This window comes from Oncorhynchus gorbuscha, unplaced genomic scaffold, assembly GCF_021184085.1.
Source record: "Oncorhynchus gorbuscha isolate QuinsamMale2020 ecotype Even-year unplaced genomic scaffold, OgorEven_v1.0 Un_scaffold_985, whole genome shotgun sequence".
Taxonomy (NCBI): domain Eukaryota; kingdom Metazoa; phylum Chordata; class Actinopteri; order Salmoniformes; family Salmonidae; genus Oncorhynchus; species Oncorhynchus gorbuscha.
Genome location: NW_025745907.1, coordinates 217,070 through 244,941, shown reverse-complemented (window position 1 = coordinate 244,941; position 27,872 = coordinate 217,070). Strand labels below are relative to the sequence as shown.

General features: G+C 46.7%; 1 protein-coding gene across 1 annotated transcript in view; it reads right to left on the bottom strand.

Annotated features, from left to right (window-relative positions):
• Positions 1-6,264: 6,264 nt before the first annotated feature.
• Positions 6,265-27,872, bottom strand: part of LOC124020916 (protein kinase C beta type-like) — a 36,275-nt gene continuing 14,667 nt past the window's right edge. Inside the window, exon 3 of the transcript XR_006836162.1 lies at positions 6,265-6,356. The gene's annotated coding sequence lies outside the window, so the exon portion shown is untranslated. The remainder of the gene's footprint in view (positions 6,357-27,872) is intronic.

Genomic DNA, 27,872 nt, shown 5'->3' with positions numbered 1-27,872 from the left:
CAGAACCAGGAGGATACAGAACCAGGAGGAGGATACAGAACCAGGAGGTTACAGAACCAGGCCAGTGTGTACAGAGGATACAGAACCAGGAGGTGTGAGGATACAGAACCAGGCCAGTGTGTGAGGATACAGAACCAGGCCAGTGTGTGAGGATACAGAACCAGGAGGATACTGAGAACCAGGCCAGTGTGTGAGGATACAGAACCAGGCCAGTGTGTGAGGATACAGAACCAGGCCAGTGTGTGAGGATACAGAACAAGGCCAGTGTGTGAGGATACCAGGAGGTTACAGAACCAGGAGGATACAGAACCAGGCCAGTGTGTGAGGATACTGAACCAGGAGGTGTGAGGATACAGAACCAGGCCCAGTGTGTGAGGATACAGAACCAGGAGGTTATACAGAACCAGGCCAGTGTGTGAGGATACTGAACCAGGAGGATACAGAACCAGGCCAGTGTGTGAGGATACTGAACCAGGAGGTTACAGAACCAGGCCAGTGTGTGAGGATACAGAACCAGGAGGTTACAGAACCAGGCCAGTGTGAGGATACTGAACCAGGATACAGAACCAGGCCAGTGTGTGAGGATACAGAACCAGGCCAGTGTGTGAGGATACAGAACCAGGAGGATACAGAACCAGGCCAGTGTGTGAGGATACAGAACCAGGATACTGAACCAGGTGTGAGGATACAGAACCAGGAGGTTACAGAACCAGGCCAGTGTGTGAGGATACAGAACCAGGAGGATACAGAACCAGGAGGATACAGAACCAGGCCAGTGTGTGAGGATACAGAACCAGTGAGGATACAGAACCAGGCCAGTGTGTGAGGATACAGAACCAGGCCAGTGTGTGAGGATACAGAACCAGGAGGATACCAGGCCAGTGTGTGAGGATACAGAACCAGGAGGTTATGTGAGGATACAGAACCAGGAGGATACAGAACCAGGCCCAGGCCAGTGTGTGAGGATACAGAACCAGGAGGTGTTACAGAACCAGGCCAGTGTGTGAGGATACAGAACCAGGAGGTGAACCAGGAGGATACAGAACCAGGCCAGTGTGTGAGATACAGAACCAGGAGGTTACCCAGGCCAGTGTGTGAGGATACAGAACCAGGAGGTTGAGGATACAGAACCAGTGAGGATACAGAACCAGGAGGTGTGACAGAACCAGGAGGTACAGAACCAGGAGGATACAGAACAGGCCAGTGTGTGAGGATAGAACAGGAACCAGGCCAGGTGTGAGGATACAGAACCAGGCCAGTGTGTGAGGATACAGAACAAGGCCAGTGTGTGAGGATACAGAACCAGGAGGTTACCCAGGCCAGTGTGTGAGGATACAGAACAGGAGGCCCAGGCCAGTGTGTGAGGATACAGAACCAGGAGGTTACAGAACCAGGCCAGTGTGTGAGGATACAGAACCAGGCCCAGGAGGATGAACCAGGAGGTGAACCAGGCCAGTGAGGATACAGAACCAGGAGGATACAGAACCAGGCCAGTGTGTGAGGATACAGAACCAGGAGGTTACAGAACCAGGCCAGTGTGTGAGGATACAGAACCAGGCCAGTGTGTGAGGATACAGAACCAGGCCAGTGTGTGAGGATACAGAACCAGGCCAGTGTGTGAGGATACAGAACCAGGAGGATACAGAACCAGGCCAGTGTGTGAGGATACAGAACCAGGAGGATACAGAACCAGGCCAGTGTGTGAGGATACTGAACCAGGAGGTTACAGAACCAGGCCAGTGTGTGAGGATACTGAACCAGGAGGTTACAGAACCAGGCCAGTGTGTGAGGATACAGAACCAGGCCAGTGTGTGAGGATACAGAACCAGGAGGCCAGTGTGTGAGGATACAGAGGAGGATACAGAACCAGGCCAGTGTGTGAGGATACCAGGAATACCCAGGAGGATACAACCAGAACCCAGGCCAGTGTGTGAGGATACAGAACCAGGAGGTTACAGAACCAGGCCAGTGTGTGAGGATACAGAACCAAGGAGGAGATACAGAACCAGGCCAGTGTGTGAGGATACAGAACCAGGCCATAGGATACAGAACCAGGCCAGTGTGTGAGGATACAGAACCAGGCCAGTGTGTGAGGATACAGAACCAGGCCAGTGTGTGAGGATACAGAACCAGGATACAGAACCAGGAGGATACAGAACCAGGCCAGTGATACAGAACCAGGCCAGTGTGTGAGGATACAGAACCAGGAGGTTACAGAACCAGGCCAGTGTGTGAGGATACAGAACCAGGAGGCCAGTGTGTGAGGATACAGAACCAGGCCAGTGTGTGAGGATACAGAACCAGGCCAGTGTGTGAGGATACTGAACCAGGCCAGTGTGTGAGGATACAGAACCAGGCCAGTGTGTGAGGATACAGAACCAGGAGGATACAGAACCAGGCCAGTGTGTGAGGATACTGAACCAGGAGGTTACAGAACCAGGCCAGTGTGTGAGGATACAGAACCAGGAGGTTACAGAACCAGGCCAGTGTGTGAGGATACAGAACCAGGCCAGTGTGCGAGGATACTGAACCAGGAGGATACTGATCCAGGCCAGTGTGTGAGGATACAGAACCAGGAGGATACAGAACCAGGCCAGTGTGTGAGGATACTGAACCAGGAGGTTACAGAACCAGGCCAGTGTGTGAGGATACAGAACCAGGAGGTTACAGAACCAGGCCAGTGTGTGAGGATACAGAACCAGGCCAGTGTGTGAGGATACTGAACCAGGAGGATACTGATCCAGGCCAGTGTGTGAGGATACTGAACCAGGAGGATACAGAACCAGGCCAGTGTGTGAGGATACTGAACCAGGAGGTTACAGAACCAGGCCAGTGTGTGAGGATACAGAACCAGGAGGTTACAGAACCAGGCCAGTGTGTGAGGATACAGAACCAGGAGGTTACAGAACCAGGCCAGTGTGTGAGGATACAGAACCAGGCCAGTGTGTGAGGATACTGAACCAGACCAGTGTGTGAGGATACCCAGGCCAGTGTGTGAGGATACTGAACCAGGCCAGTGTGTGAGGATACTGAACCAGGCCAGTGTGTGAGGATACTGAACCAGGAGGATACAGAACCAGGCCAGTGTGTGAGGATACAGAACCAGGAGGAGGATACAGAACCAGGCCAGTGTGTGAGGATACTGAACCAGGAGGATACAGAACCAGGAGGTTACAGAACCAGGCCAGTGTGTGAGGATACAGAACCAGGAGGTTACAGAACCAGGCCAGTGTGTGAGAATACAGAACCAGGCCAGTGTGCGAGGCCAGTACTGAACCAGGCCAGTGTGTGAGGATACTGAACCAGGCCAGTGTGTGAGGATACTGAACCAGGCCAGTGTGTGAGGATACTGAAACCAGGCCAGTGTGTGAGGATACTGAAACCAGGCCAGTGTGTGAGGATACTGAACCAGGCCAGTGTGTGAGGATACTGAACCAGGCCAGTGTGTGAGGATACTGAAACCAGGCCAGTGTGTGAGGATACTGAAACCAGGCCAGTGAATCAGTGTCTGAATCTGGGACATCACCTACGACTGCAAATACAAACCTGACAGTCTCTCACACACACACACACACACACACACACACACACACACACACACACACACACACACACACACACACACACACACACACACACACACACACACACACACACACAAACACTTAAACCTTAAAGGGATGTTTTTTTAAATAATTATCCCAAGAGGAACCAGTTGTACGTCTCTGTGTCCGGTATTAAGGAAGTTAGAGGGGGAGTCGCTAAGCCCAATACTAACTAGCATCAGGGCAATAAAAGGAAGTGTATGGTGGGCAGGTATCCTAGTGGTTAGAGTGTAGAGGAGGTAGGTAGCCTAGTGGTTAGAGTGTAGAGGAGGTAGGTAGCCTAGTGGTTAGAGTGTAGAGGAGGTAGGTAGCCAAGTGGTTAGAGTGTAGAGGAGGCAGGTAGCCTAGTGGTTGGAGTGTAGAGGTGGCAGGTAGCCTAGTGGTTAGAGAGGGACGGCAGGGTAGCCTAGTGGTTAGAGTGTAGAGGAGGCAGGTAGCCTAGTGGTTAGAGTGTAGAGGAGGCAGGTAGCCTAGTGGTTAGAGAGTAGAGGAGGCAGGTAGCCTAGTGGTTAGAGTGTAGAGGAGGCAGGTAGCCTAGTGGTTAGAGTGTAGAGGAGGTAGGTAGCCTAGTGGTTAGAGTGTAGAGGAGGTAGGTAGCCTAGTGGTTAGAGTGTAGAGGTAGCAGGTAGCCTAGTGGTTAGAGTGTAGAGGCGGTAGGTAACCTAGTGGTTAGAGTGTAGAGGAGGCAGGTAGTCTAGTGGTTAGAGAGTAGAGGAGGCAGGTAGCCTAGTGGTTAGAGAGTAGAGGAGGCAGGTAGCCTAGTGGTTAGAGTGTAGAGGAGGCAGGTAGCCTAGTGGTTAGAGTGTAGAGGAGGCAGGTAGCCTAGTGGTTAGAGAGTAGAGGAGGCAGGTAGCCTAGTGGTTAGAGAGTAGAGGAGGCAGGTAGCCTAGTGATTAGAGTGTAGAGGAGGCAGGTAGCCTAGTGGTTAGAGAGTTGGGCCAGTAACCAGAAGGGGGCTGGATTGAATCCCCTGAGCTGACAAGGTAGAAATCTGTCGTTCCGCCCCTGAACAAGGCAGTTAACCCGCTGTTCCCTGAACAAGGCAGTTAACCCACTGTTCCCCTGAACAAGGCAGTTAACCCACTGTTCCCTGAACAAGGCAGTTAACCCACTGTTCCCCTGAACAAGGCAGTTAACCCACTGTTCCCCTGAACAAGGCAGTTAACCCACTGTTCCCTGAACAAGGCAGTTAACCCACTGTTCCCTGAACAAGGCAGTTAACCCACTGTTCCCCTGAACAAGGCAGTTAACCCCACTGTTCCCCTGAACAAGGCAGTAAACCCACTGTTCCCCTGAACAAGGCAGTTAACCCACTGTTCCCCTGAACAAGGCAGTTAACCCACTGTTCCCCTGAACAAGGCAGTTAACCCACTGTTCCCCTGAACAAGGCAGTTAACCCACTGTTCCCCTGAACAAGGCAGTTAACCCACTGTTCCCCTGAGCAAGGCACTTATAAAGGGTCTCATCTGACTCTGGGTCAGTAGATAACAGACCTCATCTGACTCTGGGTCAGTAGATAAAGGACCTCATCTGACTCTGGGTCAGTAGATAAAGGACCTCATCTGACTCTGGGTCAGTAGATAAAGGGCCTCATCTGACTCTGGGTCAGTAGATAAAGGGCCTCATCTGACTCTGGGTCAGTAGATAAAGGACCTCATCTGACTCTGGGTCAGTAGATAAAGGGCCTCATCTGACTCTGGGTCAGTAGATAAAGGACCTCATCTGACTCTGGGTCAGTAGATAAGGACCTCATCTGACTCTGGGTCAGTAGATAAAGGGCCTCATCTGACTCTGGGTCAGTAGATAAAGGGCCTCATCTGACTCTGGGTCAGTAGATAAAGGAGACCATCTGACTCTGGGTCAGTAGATAAAGGGCCTCATCTGACTCTGGGTCAGTAGATAAAATGGACCTCATCTGACTCTGGGTCAGTAGATAAAAACCTCATCTGACTCTGGGTCAGTAGATAAAGGACCTCATCTGACTCTGGGTCAGTAGATAAAAGGACCTCATCTGACTCTGGGTCAGTAGATAAAGGGCCTCATCTGACTCTGGGTCAGTAGATAAAGGACCTCATCTGACTCTGGGTCAGTAGATAAAGGACCTCATCTGACTCTGGGTCAGTAGATAACAGACCTCATCTGACTCTGGGTCAGTAGATAAAGGGCCTCATCTGACTCTGGGTCAGTAGATAAAGGACCTCATCTGACTCTGGGTCAGTAGATAAACCTCATCTGACTCTGGGTCAGTAGATAAAGGGCCTCATCTGACTCTGGGTCAGTAGATAAAATACATGTCAGATAATGATGTCTTGTTCTCCCTCTCTGGACTACACAGAGAGTAACGGAATGAGAAGAAGTTGAGTACAGAAACCCCCCCCCCCCACACACACACACACACACACACACACACACACACACACACACACACACACACACACACACACACACACACACACACACACACACAGTGCACACACACACACACAACACACAAACAGTTTGGACACACCTACTCATTAAAGGGTTTTTCTTTATTTTTACAATTTTCTCACATTGTAGAATAATAATGAAGACATCAAAATTATGAAAATAACACATGTGGAATCATGTAGTAACCAAACAAAGTGCTAAACAAATCTAGATATATTTGAGATTGTTCCAAGGAGCTCTGATGACAGGTATTGCTCCACTCTTGGTAATCTCTCAACCAGCTTCATGAGGCAGTCACACACAGGAGAAGTCAAGAGATCTCTGGAGGAGACGATATTAGATTCTCACCTTTAGAGCCTGTGTGGGTGTGTGTGTGTGTGTGTATGTGTGCTGTGTGCTGTGTGCTGTGTGCTGTGTGCTGTGTGCTGTGTGCTGTGTGCTGTGTGCTGTGTGCTGTGTGCTGTGTGCTGTGTGCTGTGTGCTGTGTGCTGTGTGCTGTGTGTGCGCGCGCGAGTGTGACGTGGTTGCATGTGAGTGTGGTCTCTCTCTCTGTGTGTGTGTGTGTGTGTGTATGTATAAGTTATGTAAAAGGAGCTGTGCGGCCTACGCCAGAGTAGAAATACCCAGGATGTAGAGAGACTAGGAAGGGTCAGAGTGAGTCAACAACCACCTCCCTACACGCAGAGTAGAAATACCCAGGATGTAGAGACTAGGAAGGGTCAGAGTGAGTCAACAACCACCTCTCTACATTCAGGGTAGAAATACCCAGGATGTAGAGACTAGGAAGGGTCAGAGTGAGTCAACAACCACCTCTCTACATTCAGAGTAGAAATACCCAGGATGTAGAGACTAGGAAGGGTCAGAGTGAGTCAACAACCACCTCCCTACATTCAGAGTAGAAATACCCAGGATGTAGAGACTAGGAAGGGTCAGAGTGAGTCAACAACCACCTCTCTACATTCAGAGTAGAAATACCCAGGATGTAGAGATACCCAGGATGTAGAAATACCCAGGATGTAGAGATACCCAGGATTGAGAGAGAGAGACTAGGAAGGGCCAGAGTGAGTCAACAACCACCTCTCTACATTCAGAGTAGAAATACCCAGGATGTAGAGAGACTAGGAAGGGTCAGAGTGAGTCAACAACCACCTCTCTACATGCAGAGTAGAAATACCCAGGATGTAGAAATACCCAGGATGTAGAGAGAGACTAGGAAGGGTCAGAGTGAGTCAACAACCACCTCCCTATGCCAGAGTAGAAATACCCAGGATGTAGAGACTAGGAAGGGTCAGAGTGAGTCAACAACCACCTCCCTACATTCAGAGTAGAAATACCCAGGATGTAGAGACTAGGAAGGGTCAGAGTGAGTCAACAACCACCTCCCTACGCCAGAGTAGAAATACCCAGGATGTAGAGAGAGACTAGGAAGGGTCAGAGTGAGTCAACAACCACCTCCCTACATTCAGAGTAGAAATACCCAGGATGTAGAGATACCCAGGATGTAGAAATACCCAGGATGTAGAAATACCCAGGATGTAGAGATACCCAGGATGTAGAAATACCCAGGATGTAGAAATACCCAGGATGTAGAGATACCCAGGATGTAGAAATACCCAGGATGTAGAAATACCCAGGATGTAGAAATACCCAGGATGTAGAAATACCCAGGATGTAGAGATACCCAGGATGTAGAAATACCCAGGATGTAGAAATACCCAGGATGTAGAGATACCCAGGATGTAGAAATACCCAGGATGTAGAAATACCCAGGATGTAGAAATACCCAGGATGTAGAAATACCCAGGATGTAGAGATACAGGATGTAGAAATACCCAGGATGTAGAAATACCCAGGATGTAGAGATACCCAGGATGTAGAAATACCCAGGATGTAGAAATACCCAGGATCAATCAATCAATCATCAATTCCTGTGGCGGGCCGGGTGCCTGTCGCCAGGTGTACAGTGTTTCCTCCGTTTTGGAGGACGCACGGCTCTCGACCTTCGCCTCTCCCAAGTCCGTACGGAAGTTGCTTTGGCAATATTATAATTTTTTAAATGTTGTATATTATATGTTTCCCATGCCAATAAAGCCCCTTGAATTTAATTGAGAGATGGGGGGAGAGAGAGAGAGAGAGAGAGAGAGAGAGAGAGAGAGAGAGAGAGAGAGAGAGATGGAGGGAGAGAGAGAGAGAGAGAGAGAGAGAGAGAGAGAGAGAGAGAGAGAGAGAGAGAGAGAGAGACAGAGAGAGAGAGAGAGAGAGACCGAGACAGAGAGAGAGAGAGACAGAGAGAGAGATGGAGGGAGAGAGACCGAGACAGAGAGAGACCGAGACAGAGAGAGAGAGACCGAGACAGAGAGAGAGAGAGACAGAGAGAGAGATGGAAGGAGGCTGTAACGTAACAAAAAATGTGGAGAAAGTCAAGGGCTCTGAATATTGGATATATAGAGAGAGAGAGATGAGCTAACAGGCTCCATGGAGGGGGGCTGTTTTGCTGAGTGTGTGTCCCAGTGAAGAGTGCTGTTAGCTGTGCTTCTCTCGGCTCTCAGCAGCCTCTTATAGCTACTACCACCCACCTTCATAACATGACCTGTAGCCTTACAGCACTATACCTACACTCTCTACCTCAACCTCCAACCCTCCCTGTCTCCACCCCCATAAACATAACCAGAAGGGCCAGAGAGCATGGGAGAGAGAGAAGGTAGAGAAGAAGAGAGAGAGAGAGAGAGAGAGAGAGAGAGAGAGAGAGAGAGAGAGAGAGAGAGAGAGAGAGAGAGAGAGAGAGAGAGAGATGAGAGACAGACAGACAGACAGACAGACAGACAGAGACAGACAGACAGACAGACAGACAGACAGACAGACAGACAGACAGACAGACAGACAGACAGACAGACAGACAGACAGACAGACAGACAGACAGACAGACAGACAGACAGACAGACAGACAGACAGACAGACAGACAGACAGACAGACAGACAGAGATGGAGAGGAGAGAGAGACAGAGAGAACATAGAGAGAAAACGGAAGAGAGAGAGACAGAGAGAGAGACAGAGAGAGAGAGAGAGAGAGAGAGAGAGAGAGAGAGAGAGAGAGAGAGAGAGAGAGAGAGAGATTGAAAGAAAAATGAACAGCCACTTTATCCACACGTGATAGAGTGGCTGGCTGGGGAGTGAGTAGGCTGAAGTGGCCATAGAGTCTAATGACATTAACCCTATAGGAGGGAGGGAGGGCGGGAGGGATGGGGGGGACATTCTGCTTCAACATGACAGGCTCAGCTCCTGTCTGTCCTGATATAACAACAGTAGAGGTGATCGCTAGCAACTGGAAAGCCTAAATCTCATTCCAGCTGTTTGAAAAACAAACTGATCAATCAAAGTGATCGGTTAAACACAGCTGCCTGATTTACACCGTCACGAAATCAATTCAAATATATTCAAATCAACTTTATTACCCCGATAGGACAAAAACTGAATGAGTGTTGACGTCAGCACGTCGAACTAACGAGGATGAGGTCATTGATGGATTAGATTAGTTGAGAGCCGCAATGGAAGTTCCGTTTCCTCCTGGTGAATGGAACTAAATGAATACTGGGAGGGAGGGAGAGAGGGAGGGGAGGGGAGGGAGGCGAGGGAGGGAGGGAGAGGGAGGGAGGGAGGGAGGGAGGGAGGGAGGGAGGGAGGGAGGGAGGGAGGGAGGGAGGGGGAGGGAGGGAGGGAGGGAGGGAGGCGAGGGAGAGGAGGGAGTGAGGTAGGGAGGGAGGGTAGGGAGGGAGGGAGGGAGGGAGGGAGGGAGGGAGGGAGGGAGGGAGAGGGAGGGAGGGAGGGAGGGAGGGAGGGAGGGAGGGAGGGAGGGAGGGAGGGAGGGAGGGAGGGAGGGAAGGAGGGAGGGAGGGAGGGAAGGAGGGAGAAAAATATATATAGAGATAAAAAGAGAGAGAGAGACCTTGGATCCCCTCCCTGTGGAGGCTCTATATCCCTGTTGCTAGGTAACCAGAAAGAACTGTGTTGTGTTTAAGGTATTTGAAGAACAACAACAACAATCATTCAACACTGTTAGATAGACATCCATCATTCAACACTGTTAGATAGACATCCATCATTCAACACTGTTAGTCATCCATCATTCAACACTGTTAGATAGTCATCCATCATTCAACACTGTTAGATAGTCATCCATCATTCAACACTGTTAGATAGTCATCCATCATTCAACACTGTTAGATAGTCATCCATCATTCAACACTGTTAGATAATCATCCATCATTCAACACTGACATCCATCATTCAACACTGTTAGATAGTCATCCATCATTCAACACTGTTAGATAGTCATCCATCATTCAACACTGTTAGATAGTCATCCATCATTCAACACTGTTAGATAGTCATCCATCATTCAACACTGTTAGATAGTCATCCATCATTCAACACTGATAGTCATCCATCATTCAACACTGTTAGATAGTCATCCATCATTCAACACTGATAATCATCCATCATTCAACACTGTTAGATAGTCATCCATCATTCAACACTGTTAGATAGTCATCCATCATTCAACACTGTTAGATAGTCATCCATCATTCAACACTGTTAGATAGTCATCCATCATTCAACACTGTTAGATAGACATCCATCATTCAACACTGTTAGTCATCCATCATTCAACACTGTTAGATAGTCATCCATCATTCAACACTGTTAGATAGTCATCCATCATTCAACACTGTTAGATAGTCATCCATCATTCAACACTGTTAGATAGTCATCCATCATTCAACACTGTTAGATAATCATCCATCATTCAACACTGTTAGATAGTCATCCATCATTCAACACTGATAGATCCATCATTCAACACTGTCATCCATCATTCAACACTGTTAGATAGTCATCCATCATTCAACACTGTTAGATAGACATCCATCATTCAACACTGTTAGATAGTCATCCATCATTCAACACTGTTAGATAGTCATCCATCATTCAACACTGTTAGATAGTCATCCATCATTCAACACTGTTAGATAGTCATCCATCATTCAACACTGTTAGATAGTCATCCATCATTCAACACTGTTAGTCATCCATCATTCAACACTGATAAGTCATCCATCATTCAACACTGTTAGATAGTCATCCATCATTCAACACTGATAATCATCCATCATTCCACACTGTTAGATAGTCATCCATCATTCAACACTGTTAGATAGTCATCCATCATTTAACACTGTTAGATAGTCATCCATCATTCAACACTGTTAGATAGTCATCCATCATTCAACACTGAGATAGTCATCCATCATTCAACACTGTTAGATAGTCATCCATCATTCAACACTGTTAGATAGTCATCCATCATTCAACACTGTTAGATAGTCATCCATCATTCAACACTGTTAGAAGTCATCCATCATTCAACACTGTTATAGTCATCCATCATTCAACACTGTTAGTAATCATCCATCATTCAACACTGTTAGATAGTCATCCATCATTCAACACTGTTATCCATCATTCCACACTGTTAGATCATCCATCATTCAACACTGATAGTCATCCATCATTTGATGATAGTCATCCATCATTCAACACTGATAGTCATCCATCATTCAACACTGTTTCATCCATCATTCAACACTGATAGTCATCCATCATTCAACACTGTTAGATAGTCATCCATCATTCAACACTGATAATCATCTATCATTCAACACTGTTAGATAGTCATCCATCATTCAACACTGATAATCATCCATCATTCAACACTGTTAGATAGTCATCCATCATTCAACACTGTTAGATAGTCATCCATCATTCAACACTGTTAGATAGTCATCCATCATTCAACACTGTTAGATCATCCATCATTCAACACTGTTAGATAGTCATCCATCATTCAACACTGTTAGATAGTCATCCATCATTCAACACTGTTAGATAGTCATCCATCATTCAACACTGTTAGATATCATTCAACACTGTTAGATAGTCATCATCCATCATTCAACACTGTTAGATAGTCATCCATCATTCAACACTGTTAGATCATCCATCATTCAACACTGTTAGAGTCAGTCATCCATCATTCAACACTGTTAGATAGTCATCCATCATTCAACACTGTTAGTCATCCATCATTCAACACTGTTAGATAGTCATCCATCATTCAACACTGTTAGATAGTCATCCATCATTCAACACTGTTAGATAGTCATCCATCATTCAACACTGTTAGATCATCCATCATTCAACACTGTTAGATAGTCATCCATCATTCAACACTGATAATCATCCATCATTCAACACTGTTAGATAGTCATCCATCATTCAACTGTTAGATAGACATCCATCATTCAACACTGTTAGATAGTCATCCATCATTCAACACTGTTAGATCATCCATCATTCAACACTGTTAGATAGTCATCCATCATTCAACACTGTTAGATAGTCATCCATCATTCAACACTGAGATAGTCATCCATCATTCAACACTGTTAGATAGTCATCCATCATTCAACACTGTTAGATAGTCATCCATCATTCAACACTGTTAGATAGTCATCCATCATTCAACACTGTTAGATAGTCATCCATCATTCAACACTGATAGTCATCCATCATTCAACACTGTTAGATAGTCATCCATCATTCAACACTGTTAGATAGACATCCATCATTCAACACTGTTAGATAGTCATCCATCATTCAACACTGTTAGATAGTCATCCATCATTCAACACTGTTAGATAGTCATCCATCATTCAACACTGTTAGATAGTCATCCATCATTCAACACTGTTAGATAGTCATCCATCATTCAACACTGTTAGATAGTCATCCATCATTCAACACTGTTAGATAGTCATCCATCATTCAACACTGTTAGATAGTCATCCATCATTCAACACTGTTAGATAGTCATCCATCATTCAACACTGTTAGATAGTCATCCATCATTCAACACTGTTAGATAGTCATCCATCATTCAACACTGTTAGATAGTCATCCATCATTCAACACTGTTAGATAGTCATCCATCATTCAACACTGTTAGATAGTCATCCATCATTCAACACTGTTAGATAGTCATCCATCATTCAACACTGTTAGATAGTCATCCATCATTCAACACTGTTAGATAGTCATCCATCATTCAACACTGTTAGATAGTCATCCATCATTCAACACTGTTAGATAGTCATCCATCATTTAACACTGTTAGATAGTCATCCATCATTCAACACTGATAGTCATCCATCATTCAACACTGTTAGATAGTCATCCATCATTCAACACTGATAGTCATCCATCATTCAACACTGTTAGATAGTCATCCATCATTCAACACTGTTAATCATCCATCATTCCACACTGTTAGATAGTCATCCATCATTCAACACTGTTAGATAGTCATCCATCATTCAATAGTCATCCATCATTCAACACTGTTAGTCATCCATCATTCAACACTGATAGATCATCCATCATTCAACACTGATAGTCATCCATCATTCAACACTGATAATCATCCATCATTCAACACTGATAGACATCCATCATTCAACACTGTTAGATAGACATCCATCATTCAACACTGTTAGATAGTCATCCATCATTCAACACTGTTAGATAGTCATCCATCATTCAACACTGTTAGATAGTCATCCATCATTCAACACTGATAGTCATCCATCATTCAACACTGTTAGATAGTCATCCATCATTCAACACTGATAATCATCCATCATTCAGTTAGATCATCCATCATTCAACACTGTTAGATAGTATCCATCATTCAACACTGTTAGTCATCCATCATTCAACACTGTTAGATAGTCATCCATCATTCAACACTGTTAGATAGTCATCCATCATTCAACACTGTTAGATAGTCATCCATCATTCAACACTGTTAGATAGTCATCCATCACTGTTAGATAGTCATCCATCATTCAACACTGTTAGATAGTCATCCATCATTCAACACTGTTAGATAGTCACTCATTCAACACTGATAGTCATCCATCATTCAACACTGTTAGATAGTCATCCATCATTCAACACTGTTAGATAGTCATCCATCATTCAACACTGTTAGATAGTCATCCATCATTCAACACTGTTAGATAGTCATCCATCATTCAACACTGTTAGATAGTCATCCATCATTCAACACTGTTAGATAGTCATCCATCATTCAACACTGTTAGTCATCCATCATTCAACACTGTTAGATAGTCATCCATCATTCAACACTGTTAGATAGTCATCCATCATTCAACACTGTTAGATAGTCATCCATCATTCAACACTGTTAGATAGTCATCCATCATTCAACACTGTTAGATAGTCATCCATCATTCAACACTGTTAGATAGTCATCCATCATTCAACACTGTTAGATAGTCATCCATCATTCAACACTGTTAGATAGTCATCCATCATTCAACACTGTTAGATAGTCATCCATCATTCAACACTGTTAGATAGTCATCCATCATTCAACACTGTTAGATAGTCATCCATCATTCAACACTGATAGTCATCCATCATTCAACACTGTTAGATAGTCATCCATCATTCAACACTGATAGTCATCCATCATTCAACACTGTTAGATAGTCATCCATCATTCAACACTGTAGTCATCCATCATTCAACACTGTTAGATAGTCATCCATCATTCAACACTGATAATCATCCATCATTCACACTGTTAGATAGTCATCCATCATTCAACACTGATAATCATCCATCATTCTGTTAGATAGTCATCCATCATTCAACACTGTTAGATAGTCATCCATCATTCAACACTGAGATAGTCATCCATCATTCAACACTGATAGTCATCCATCATTCAACACTGATAATCATCCATCATTCAACACTGATAGTCATCCATCATTCAACACTGATAATCATCCATCATTCCACACTGTTAGATAGTCATCCATCATTCAACACTGATAATCATCTATCATTCAACACTGTTAGATAGTCATCCATCATTCAACACTGATAATCATCCATCATTCCACACTGTTAGATAGTCATCCATCATTCAACACTGTTAGATAGTCATCCATCATTCAACACTGATAATCATCCATCATTCACACTGTTAGATAGTCATCCATCATTCAACACTGATAGATAGTCATCCATCATTCAACACTGTTAGTCATCCATCATTCAACACTGTTAGATAGTCATCCATCATTCAACACTGTTAGATAGTCATCCATCATTCAACACTGTTAGATAGTCATCCATCATTCAACACTGTTAGATAGTCATCCATCATTCAACACTGTTAGATAGTCATCCATCATTCAACACTGTTAGATAGTCATCCATCATTCAACACTGTTAGATAGTCATCCATCATTCAACACTGTTAGATAGTCATCCATCATTCAACACTGTTAGATAGTCATCCATCATTCAACACTGTTAGATAGTCATCCATCATTCAACACTGAGATAGTCATCCATCATTCAACACTGTTAGATAGTCATCCATCATTCAACACTGTTAGATAGTCATCCATCATTCAACACTGTTAGATAGTCATCCATCATTCAACACTGTTAGATAGTCATCCATCATTCAACACTGTTAGATAGTCATCCATCATTCAACACTGTTAGATAGTCATCCATCATTCAACACTGTTCAACAACTGTTAGATAGTCATCCATCATTCAACACTGTTAGATAGTCATCCATCATTCAACACTGTTAGATAGTCATCCATCATTCAACACTGTTAGATAGTCATCCATCATTCAACACTGTTAGATAGTCATCCATCATTCAACACTGTTAGATAGTCATCCATCATTCAACACTGTTAGATAGTTAATCATTCAACACTGTTAGTCATCCATCATTCAACACTGTTAGATAGTCATCCATCATTCAACACTGTTAGATAGTCATCCATCATTCAACACTGTTAGATAGTCATCCATCATTCAACACTGTTATAGACATCCATCATTCAACACTGTTAGATAGACATCCATCATTCAACACTGTTAGATAGTCATCCATCATTCAACACTGTTAGATCATCCATCATTCAACACTGTTAGATAGTCATCCATCATTCAACACTGTTAGATAGTCATCCATCATTCAACACTGTTAGATAGTCATCCATCATTCAACACTGTTAGATAGTCATCCATCATTCAACACTGTTAGATAGTCATCCATCATTCAACACTGTTAGATAGTCATCCATCATTCAACACTGTTAGTCATCCATCATTCCATCTGACATGAAGCGTGTGTCTTTCTCTCCAGAGTAAATCTCAGAGTATCTGGACACTAATATTATACTATTTATTTAACTAGACAAGTCAGTTAAGGACAAATTCTTATTTACAATGATGGCCTGGGTTAAATGGCTTGTTCAGGGGGCAGAATGACAGATTTGTACCTTGTCAGATCGGGGAGTTGATCTAGTCCAACGCTCTAACTACTAGGCTACACTGCCGCACCTATCAGGTGGTCTCCGAGTGTATCAGTAGCTAGCTTTGGCGAATGTTCGCTATTCGCTGTGTTTGAAAGAGGAAGTCACATCTACTACTATGAGAGACAGTGAGTTACTCCCTTATTTCTGCTGATCATCACCCGTTATAAAATGACAACAATGTCTTGCTATCTGACTGACTGGTCCACTGTAGAAACCAGTTTCCTGAATCCCTGTGTCCTGAAGCACTGTTTCCTGAATGCACTGTTTCCTGAAGCACTGTTTCCTGAATGCACTGTTTCCTAAAGCACTGTTTCCTGAAGTACTGTTTCCTGAATGCACTGTTTCCTGAATGCACTGTTTCCTGAATGCACTGTTTCCTGAATGCACTGTTTCCTGAATCCACTGTTTCCTGAATCCACTGTTTCCTGAAGCACTGTTTCCTGAAGCACTGTGTTCTGAAGCACTGTTTCCTGAAGCACTGTTTCCTGAAGCACTGTTTCCTGAAGCACTGTTTCCACTGTTTCCTGAAGCACTGTTTCCTGAAGCACTGTTTCCTGAAGCACTGTTTCCTGAAGCACTGTTTCCTGAAACACTGTTCCCTGAAGCCCTGTTTCCTGAAGCATTGCTTCCTGAAGCCCTGTTTCCTGAAGCATTCTGCCCTGTTCTGAAATAACCTTCATGCTGTGGATGTTTGGTCAGGAAGTCTCGTTTTATTAAATTTGTTCGATATGGACCGATTACTAAAAACAAAAAAACACATTTAAGGGCCGCTCCTCGTTATCAGTTTGCATGAAAGAGAGAGAAACGTATTGCTGTTCATGCATTTGATGACAATTGAGCTCCGTCAGAACTTGTGGCTAGTTTGAGTCCATTGGATGACAGCGGAGAGTGACGACGAGGAGGAATGTAAACTGACAGAGCATCATCTGCTCCGATGCATCGTTGTGATCTTCTAGAAAACTACAGAAAAAGCACACCGGCTTCTCCCTCTCACACTCCGGCAGCCAAACTGAGCAGAGACCGCTTCATGAGTAGAGACCGCTTCATGAGCAGAGACCGCAGATGCACTTGGCCAAATCAAATCCAGGAAATTCATGAAATAATTAGAACATTGACGCCCACCATTAACAGCTCATTTACATACAAGTTCTGTCACACACACTGGAACAACGTTCACAAAACCGTAACGACTTTCACACAACCATATAACGACCATTTAACAACCTCCACACAAGGTCAAGACTGTTAGAGGAGAGGAGATGAGAGATACACACTCTTCAACATCTGGACCGACCCAACCAACACCTGGCTCTAACTAGAGATGAAACACTCTGTGTGTGTGCGTGCGTGCGTGCGTGTGTACTGTGTACACATGACCACAGCCAACAGCAGTCAATATAATTAGCGAATAGCGCGCTAGCCAGAAGGCCTTTAGCTACTTTAGTATTGACTGGTCCTTACCAACATTGACATAGTGCCTCCCAAATATAAACCCTATCACCTATATAGTGTACTGCTGTGGACCAGGGCCCCATAGTGTAACATTTAGTAGACCAGGGCCCCATAGTGTAACATTTAGTGGACCAGGGCCCCATAGTGTAACATTTAGTGGACCAGGGCCCCATAGTGTAACATTTAGTGGACCAGGGCCCCATATTGTAACATTTAGTGGACCAGGGCCCCATAGTGTAACATTTAGGGGACCAGGGCCCCCAAGTGTACCATTTATTGGACCAGGGGCCCATAGTGACACACCTGTTAGATAGACACACCTGTTAGATAGACACACCTGTTAGATAGACACACCTGTTAGATAGACACACCTGTTAGATAGACACACCTGTTATATAGACACACCTGTTAGATAGACACACCTGTTAGATAGACACACCTGTTAGATAGACACACCTGTTAGATAGACACACCTGTTAGATAGACACACCTGTTAGATAGACACACCTGTTAGTTAGACACACTTGTTAGAAAGAAACACCAGGTGTGTGCACGTGTGTGTGCGTGTGTGTGGGAATATGACCTATATAGGACAAGCAGAGTAAATCAGGACGAGACGGTCCCTACTGAGATATAGAATTAACCTAGTTACACACACACACACACACACACACACACAGATAGAGAACAGTTCTTTCACGATGTTCGACACACACTCTAAACACACCTTATACACTGTGGTGGTGCCTGGCAGAAGAGTGATATTTCACTACAGCCTGGCTATAGGACTGTCAGTCCCCTACTGATACATCTATAGAGATAGTCTGGCTATTAGACTGTCAGTCCCCTACTGATACATCTATAGAGATAGTCTGGCTATTAGACTGTCAGTCCCCTACTGATACATCTATAGAGATAGTCTGGCTATTAGACTGTTAGTCCCCTACTGATACATCTATAGAGATAGTCTGGCTATAGGACTGTCAGTCCCCTACTGATACATCTATAGAGATAGTCTGGCTATAAGACTGTTAGTCCCCTACTGATACATCTATAGAGATAGTCTGGCTATTAGACTGTCAGTCCCCTACTGATACATCTATAGAGATAGTCTGGCTATAGGACTGTCAGTCCCCTACTGATACATCTATAGAGATAGTCTGGCTATAAGACTGTCAGTCCCCTACTGATACATCTATAGAGATAGTCTGGCTATTAGACTGTCAGTCCCCTACTGATACATCTATAGAGATAGTCTGGCTATTAGACTGTCAGTCCTACTGATACATCTATAGAGATAGTCTGGCTACTGTCAGTCCCCTACTGATACATCTATAGATATAGTCTGGCTATTAGACTGTCAGTCCCCTACTGATACATCTATAGATAGTCTGGCTATTAGACTGTCAGTCCCCTACTGATACATCTATAGATATAGTCTGGCTATTAGACTGTTAGTCCCCTACTGATACATCTATAGAGATAGTCTGGCTATAGGACTGTCAGTCCCCTACTGATACATCTATAGAGATAGTCTGGCTATAAGACTGTTAGTCCCCTACTGATACATCTATAGAGATAGTCTGGCTATAGGACTGTCAGTCCCCTACTGATACATTTATAGAGATAGTCTGGCTATTAGACTGTTAGTCCCCTACTGATACATCTATAGAGATAGTGTTATTGCCAGACTATCTGTCCCTTACTGATACATCTCCCTCCCTCCCTCCCTCATTCTATCCCTCCCTCAGTCTCTCTCCAAACCTCCATCTCTCTCCATTCTACTCCCTCCCTCCCTCCCTCCCTCATTCTATCCCTCCCTCAGTCTCTCTCCATACCTCCATCTCTCTCCCTCTCTCTCTCCCTCCCCCCCTCCCTCCCCCTCTCCCTCCCTCATTCTATCCCTCCCTCAGTCTCTCTCCATACCTCCATCTCTCTCCCTCCCTCATTCTATCCCTCCCTCAGTCTCTCTCCCTCCCTCCATCTCTCTCCATTCTACTCTCTCCCTCTCTCTCTCCCTCCCTCCCTCCCCCCTCTCCCTCCCTCCCTCATTCTATCCCTCCCTCAGACTCTCTCCATACCTCCATCTCTCTCCATACCTCCATCTCTCTCCATACCTCCCTCTCTCTCTCTCCCTCCCTCCCTCATTCTATCCCTCCCTCAGTCTCTCTCCATACCTCCATCTCTCTCCATTCTACTCTCTCCCTCTCTCCCTCCCTCTCTATCCCTCCCTCTCTCCCTCAGACTCTCTCCATACCTCCATCTCTCTCCATTCTACTCTCTCCCTCTCTATCCCTCATTCTATCCCTCCCTCAGTCTCTCTCCATACCTCCATCTCTCTCCATTCTACTCTCTCCCTCTCTCGCTCTCTCTCCATACCTCCATCTCTCTCCATTCTACTCCCTCCCTCCCTCCCTCAGACTCTCTCCATACCTCCATCTCTCTCCATTCTACTCCCTCCCTCTCTCCCTCTCTATCCCTCCCTCTCTCCCTCAGTCTCTCTCCATACCTCCATCTCTCTCCATTCTACTCTCTCCCTCTCTATCCCTCATTCTATCCCTCCCTCAGTCTCTCTCCATACCTCCATCTCCCTCTGTCCCTCCCTCCCTCAGTCTCTCTCCATACCTCCATCTCTCTCCATTCTACTCTCTCCCTCTCTATCCCTCATTCTATCCCTCCCTCAGACTCTCTCCATACCTCCATCTCTCTCCATTCTACTCTCTCTCTCCCTCCCTCCCTCCCTCCCTCCCTCAGTCTCTCTCCATACCTCCATCTCTCTCCATTCTACTCTCTCTCCTCCCTCCCTCCCTCCCTCCCTCCCTCCCTCCCTCAGTCTCTCTCCATACCTCCATCTCTCTCCATTCTACTCTCTCCCTCTCTCCCTCTCTCCCTCAGTCTCTCTCCATACCTCCATCTCTCTCCATTCTACTCTCTCTCTCCCTCCCTCCCTCCCTCCCTCTCTCTCTCCATACCTCCATCTCTCTCCATTCTACTCTCTCCCTCTCTCTCCCTCCCTCTCTCCCTCTCCCTCCCCTCTCTCTCCCTCAGTCTCTCTCCATACCTCCATCTCTCGCCATTCTACTCTCTCTCTCTCTCCCTCCCTCCCCCTCTCCCCTCAGTCTCTCTCCATACCTCCATCTCTCTCCATTCTCTCTCCCTCAGTCTCTCTCCATCCTCCATCTCCTCCATTCTCTCTCCCTCAGTCTCTCTCCATACCTCCATCTCTCTCCATTCTACTCTCTCTCTCCCTCCCTCCCTCCCTCCCCTCAGTCTCTCTCCATACCTCCATCTCTCTCCATTCTATTCTACTCCCTCCTATCTCTCTCCCTCAGACTCTCTCCATACCTCCATCTCTCTCCATTCTACTCTCTCCCTCCCTCCCTCTCGCCATACCTCCATCTCTCTCCATTCTCCATCTCTCTCCATTCTACTCATTCTATCCCTCCCCTCAGTCTCTCTCCATACCTCCATCTCTCTCCATTCTACTCTCCCTCCCTCTCTCCCTCCCTCTCTCTCCATCCCTCCCTCTCTCCCTCAGACTCTCTCCATACCTCCATCTCTCCATCCTCCATCTCTCCATTCTACTCTCTCCCTCTCTATCCCTCATTCTATCCCTCCCTCCCTCAGTCTCTCTCCATACCTCCATCTCTCTCCATTCTACTCTCTCCCTCTCTCCCTCATTCTCCCTCAGTCTCTCTCCATACCTCCATCTCTCTCCATTCTACTCCCTCCCTCCCTCCCCAGTCTCTCTCCATACCTCCATCTCCTCCATTCTCCCTCCCTCCCTCTCTCCATACCCCATCTCTATCCCTCCTCTCTCCCTCAGTCTCTCTCCATACCTCCATCTCTCTCCATTCTACTCTCTCCCTCTCTATCCCTCATTCTATCCCTCCCTCAGTCTCTCTCCATACCTCCATCTCTCTCCATTCTACTCTCTCCCTCTCTATCCCTCATTCTATCCCTCCCTCAGTCTCTCTCCATACCTCCATCTCCCTCCGTCCCTCCCTCCCTCAGTCTCTCTCCATACCTCCATCTCTCTCCATTCTACTCTCTCCCTCCCTCCCTCTCTCCATACCTCCATCTCTCTCCATTCTACTCTCTCCCTCTCTCTCCCTCATTCTATCCCTCCCTCAGACTCTCTCCATACCTCCATCTCTCTCCATTCTACTCTCTCTCTCCCTCCCTCCCTCAGTCTCTCTCCATACCTCCATCTCTCTCCATTCTACTCTCTCTCTCCCTCCCTCCCTCCCTCCCTCAGTCTCTCTCCATACCTCCATCTCTCTCCATTCTACTCCCTCCTCTCTCTCCCTCAGTCTCTCTCCATACCTCCATCTCTCTCCATTCTACTCTCTCCTCCCTCCCTCCCTCCTCTCTCAGTCCCCATCCCCATCCTCCCTCCCCTCCCTCTCTCCCTCAGTCTCTCTCCATATCTCCATCTCTCTCCATTCTACTCTCTCTCTCTCTCCCTCCCTCCCCCTCTCTCCCCTCAGTCTCTCTCCATACCTCCATCTCTCTCTACATTCTACTCTCTCCCTCCCTCCCCTCAGTCGCCATACCTCCATCTCTCTCCATTCTACTCTCTCTCCTCTCTATCCCTCATTCTATCCCTCCCTCAGTCTCTCTCCATACCTCCATCTCCCTCCTCCCTCTGTCTCTCTCCATACCTCCATCTCTCTCCATTCTACTCTCTCCCTCCCCCTCTCTCTCCCTCAGTCTCTCTCCATACCTCCATCTCTCTCCATTCTACTCTCTCCCTCTCTATCCTATTTAGTCGTTCCCCATGGAACACTTCTGCTATAAATAAACTGGTCCATCAAAGCCCACACCTTCAAACACACACTGCTAACACGCACTGCTAACACACACTGCTAACACACACTGCTAACACACACACACTGCTAACACACACACACTGCTAACACACTGCTAACACGCACTGCTAACACGCACTGCTAACACGCACTGCTAACACACACTGCTAACACACACTGCTAACACACACACACTGCTAACACACACACACTGCTAACACAATGCTAACACACTGCTAACACACTGCTAACACACTGCTAACACACTGCTAACACACACTGCTAACACACACTGCTAACACACACACACTGCTAACACACACACACTGCTAACACACACACACACACAACACACACACACACACACACACACACACACACACACACACTGCTAACACACACACACACACACACACACACACACACACACACACACACACACACACACACACACACACACACACACACACACACACACACACACACACACACACACACACACACACACACACACACACTGCTAACACACACACCCACTGTTAACACACACACCCACTGTTAACACACACACACTGCTAACACACACACACACACTGCTAACACACACACACACACTGCTAACACACACACACACACTGCTAACACACACACACACACACACACACACTGCTAACACACACACCCACTGTTAACACACACACACACACACACACACACACAGCTTCGACTGACCGAGAAGGAGCGGGAGGAGAGAGGGAGCTGGGGGGGGAAGAGTCTTGGTGGTTCAAAACTTGTTCCATTTAAGAATGATGGAGGCCACTGTGTTCTTGGGGACCTTCAATGCTGCAGAAATGTTGTGGTCCCCTTCTCCTGATCTGTGCCTTGACACAATCCTGTCTCATGGCTTGGTTTTTGCTCTGACATGCACTGTCAACTGTGGGACCTTTATATAGACAGGTATATAGCCTTTCCAAATCATGTCCAATCAGTTGAATTTTTGTGATGTCATTATTGGGTATTGTGGTGTATTGGGCGGCAGGGTGCGCCTAGTGGTTAGAGAGTTGGGCTAGCAGCCGAAAGGTTGCAAGTTCAAATCCCTGAGCTGACAAGGTACAAATCTGTCATTCTGCCCCTGAACAAGGCAGTTAACCCACTGTTCCTAGACCGTCATTGAAAATAAGAATTTGTTCTTAACTGACTTGCCTAGTAAAATAAAGGTAAAATTAAATAAAAAATGATGGGGTATTGTGATGTCATTATGGGGTATTGTGATGTCATTATGGGGTATTGTGATGTCAATATGGGTTATTGTGATGTCATTATGGGTTATTGTGATGTCATTATGGGGTATTGTGATGTCATTATGGGGTATTGTGATGTCATTATGGGGTATTGTGATGTCATTATGGGTTATTGTGATGTCATTATGGGGTATTGTGATGTCATTATGGGGTATTGTGATGTCGATTGCTGAGGACGTAACTGTAACGTAACAAAATGTGGAAAAAAGTCAAGGGGTCTGAATACTTTCTGTTTTCTTCTTTTTTGTCACTCGTTTTTGCCCGTTCTAATGGACCAGTAACTGAATGCCTCGATGCCTGTCTGCCTGCTTTATATAACAAGCTACGACCACGTGACTCACTGTCTGTGGTAGCGATCCATTATGGAGAACGGGACGGTGTACCTAATAAACTGTCCGATGGACCAGTAACTGAATGCCTCGATGCCTGTCTGCCTGTTTTATATAACAAGCTTCGACCACATGACTCACTGTCTGTGGTAGCAATCCATTATGGTGAACGGGACGGTGTACCTAATAAACTGTCCGATGGACCAGTAACTGAATGCCTCGATGCCTGTCTGCCTGCTTTAAATAACAAGCTACGACCACGTGACTCACTGTCTGGAGGAGCCATACATTTAGGTGTACAGGGTGGTGTACCTAATAAACTGTCCAATGGACCAGTAACTGAATGCCTCGATGCCTGTCTGCCTGCTTTATATAACAAGCTACGACCACGTGACTCACTGTCTGGAGGAGCCATCCATTGTGGTGAATGGGACAGTGTACCTAATAAACTGTCCGATGGACCAGTAACTGAATGCCTCGATGCCTGTCTGCCTGCTTTATATAACAAGCTACGACCACGTGACTCACTGTCTGTGGTAGCGATCCATTATGGAGAACGGGACGGTGTACCTAATAAACTGGCCAATGAGTGGAGCTCACTATTTGTACTCCTTTTTCACTTATCTTTATCAAGGGTGCCAATAATTCTGGAACTGAGAGAAATTATTCACACCCCTTGACTTTTGTCCACATTTTGCGGTGGCTGAAATTAAAAAATAGATTAAATTGAGATTTTGTGTCACTGACCTACATACAATAAACCCCCATCATGTCAATGTGGAATTCTTTTGTTTTATCAAAATGTTTACAAATCAATTGGTTTATATGACTAGTCATGTGACATTGTGGGGTTCGTAGAGCAAAAAAAAAATACAGAGAACGGCGTCGTAATAATTTGTAGACCAAAACCCCAATTTGAACGCTACAGATGTCTCATGGTCTGAGAAACACCACGGTAGCTCGGTCACCTTCCACGGCAGATGTCTCATGGTCCGTAGCTCGGTCACCTTCCACGGCAGATGTGTAGCTCGGTCACCTTCCACGGCAGATGTCTCATGGTCCGTAGCTCAGTCACCTTCCACGGCAGATGTCTCATGGTCTGAGAAACACCACCGTAGCTTGGTCACCTTCCACGGCAGATGTCTCATGGTCCGTAGCTCGGTGACCTTCCACGGCAGATGTCTCATGGTCTGAGAAACACCACCGTAGCTCGGTCAACTTCCACGGCCGGCAGATGTGTAGCTCGGTCACCTTCCACGGCAGATGTCTCATGGTCTGAGAAACACGACCGTAGCTCGGTCACCTTCCACGGCAGATGGCTCATGGTCTGAGAAACACCACCGTAGCTTGGTGACCTTCCACGGCAGATGTCTCATGGTCTGAGAAACACGACCGTAGTTCGGTCACCTTCCACGGCAGATGTCTCATGGTCTGAGAAATACCACCGTAGCTCGGTCACCTTCCACGGCAGATGTCTCATGGTCTGAGAAACACCACGGTAGCTCGGTCACCTTCCACGGCAGATGTCTCATGGTCTGAGAACCACCACCGTAGCTCGGTCACCTTCTACGACAGATGTCTCACGGTCTGAGAAACACCACCGTAGCTCGGTCACCTTCCACGGCAGATGTCTCACGGTCTGAGAAACACCACTGTAGCTCGGTCACCACCGTAGCTCGGTCACCTTCCACGGCAGATGTCTCATGGTCCGTAGCTCGGTCACCTTCCACGGCAGATGTCTCATAGTCTGAGAAACACCACCGTAGCTCGGTCACCTTCCACGGCAGATGTCTCATGGTCCGAGAAACACCACCGTAGTTCGGTCACCTTCCACGGCAGATGTCTCATGGTCTGAGAAACACCACGGTAGCTCGGTCACCTTCCACGGCAGATGTCTCATGGTCTGAGAACCACCACCGTAGCTCGGTCACCTTCCACGGCAGATGTCTCATGGTCCGAGAAACACCACCGTAGTTCGGTCACCTTCCACGGCAGATGTCTCATGGTCCGTAGCTCGGTCACCTTCCACGGCAGATGTGTAGCTCGGTCACCTTCCACGGCAGATGTCTCATGGTCCGTAGCTCAGTCACCTTCCACGGCAGATGTCTCATGGTCTGAGAAACACCACCGTAGCTTGGTCACCTTCCACGGCAGATGTCTCATGGTCCGTAGCTCGGTGACCTTCCACGGCAGATGTCTCATGGTCTGAGAAACACGACCGTAGCTCGGTCACCTTCCACGGCAGATGGCTCATGGTCTGAGAAACACCACCGTAGCTCGGTCACCTTCCACGGCAGATGTCTCATGGTCTGAGAAACACCACCGTAGCTCGGTCAACTTCCACGGCCGGCAGATGTGTAGCTCGGTCACCTTCCACGGCAGATGTCTCATGGTCTGAGAAACACGACCGTAGCTCGGTCACCTTCCACGGCAGATGGCTCATGGTCTGAGAAACACCACCGTAGCTCGGTGACCTTCCACGGCAGATGTCTCATGGTCTGAGAAACACGACCGTAGCTCGGTCACCTTCCACGGCAGATGTCTCATGGTCTGAGAAATACCACCGTAGCTCGGTCACCTTCCACGGCAGATGTCTCATGGTCTGAGAAACACCACGGTAGCTCGGTCACCTTCCACGGCAGATGTCTCATGGTCTGAGAACCACCACCGTAGCTCGGTCACCTTCTACGACAGATGTCTCACGGTCTGAGAAACACCACCGTAGCTCGGTCACCTTCCACGGCAGATGTCTCACGGTCTGAGAAACACCACTGTAGCTCGGTCACCACCGTAGCTCGGTCACCTTCCACGGCAGATGTCTCATGGTCCGTAGCTCGGTCACCTTCCACGGCAGATGTCTCATAGTCTGAGAAACACCACCGTAGCTCGCTCACCTTCCACGGCAGATGTCTCATGGTCCGAGAAACACCACCGTAGTTCGGTCACCTTCCACGGCAGATGTCTCATGGTCTGAGAAACACCACTGTAGCTCGGTCACCACCGTAGCTCGGTCACCTTCCACGGCAGATGTCTCATGTTCCGTAGCTCGGTCACCTTCCACGGCAGATGTCTCATGGTCTGAAAAACACCACCGTAGCTCGGTCACCTTCCACGGCAGATGTCTCATGGTCTGAGAAACACCACCGTAGCTCGGTCACCTTCCACGGCAGATGTCTCATGGTCTGAGAAACACCACCGTGGCTCGGTCACCTTCCACGGCAGATGTCTCATGGTCTGAGAAACACCACCGTAGCTCGGTCACCTTCCACGGCAGATGTCTCATGGTCCGAGAAATACCACCATAGCTCGGTCACCTTCCACGGCAGATGTGTACCTCACCTTCCACGGCAGATGTCTCATGGTCCGTAGACCTTCCACGGCAGATGTCTCATGGTCTGAGAAACACCACCGTAGCTCGGTCACCTTCCACAGTAGATGTCTCATGGTC